The 666-nt window shown below is 44.9% G+C and overlaps 1 long non-coding RNA gene across 1 annotated transcript in view; it reads right to left on the reverse strand.

Annotated features, from left to right (window-relative positions):
• LOC116446347 overlaps nt 1-666 on the reverse strand; it is a 39845-nt gene that overhangs the window by 39045 nt on the left and 134 nt on the right. The window lies entirely within an intron of this gene.

Consider the following 666-nt stretch of genomic DNA (forward strand, 5'->3'; position numbering starts at 1 on the left):
TATTAGTTTCTTCCTTACCTTGGGAGTTCTGCCAAATGTCCTTGAGGCCCATAAATTCTGTATTCTCTGTGTCTGCTATCAGTGATACATCCTTATTCCCAAGCTTTGTTAACCTCCCTCAGGTCTGACATCATTGAAACATGCCAAGCCCTACACCTTAACAAAGGCAATTCTACCAATAAGTAATTTATCTTTCTAACACCTGGACATCACTGTGGTTGGATCTCGCCTGACCCTTCTTTTCTCCACATTTTATAAATGCAGTTCTTTCAAACATACAGCAGGCTCTCCAATCCTGTTAGCCTCTGGACTCTCCAATTTTTCAGTCTCTTGAACTTGTCCCAGACCAAAACTGAACACAGTAATCTAGACACTCTGTTTACCATTTTACCTTACCTCAGAATCACACTGAGGTTCCCCAAACCCCCACGATGGAAACCAAGACTGCTTCTGAAGCTCAGTGACATGTACGATATGGGTGAAACCACATCTCAGGGAGAGACCTTCCAACAGCCTCAGACACCAAGGAAGCACCTCGTTGCTGCCAGTGCGTGCCTGGGCAGCAGCCAGTGCCCAAAACACAGATATGCTGTGAGTAGCCCGAGAATCTTTTGAGCTGGAAAGTGAAAGACTTGTTTGCGTTTATGACTGGGTTTTTCAACTCAC

The sequence above is a fragment of the Corvus moneduloides genome, chromosome 7 (genome assembly GCF_009650955.1).
Source record: "Corvus moneduloides isolate bCorMon1 chromosome 7, bCorMon1.pri, whole genome shotgun sequence".
NCBI lineage: Eukaryota > Metazoa > Chordata > Aves > Passeriformes > Corvidae > Corvus > Corvus moneduloides.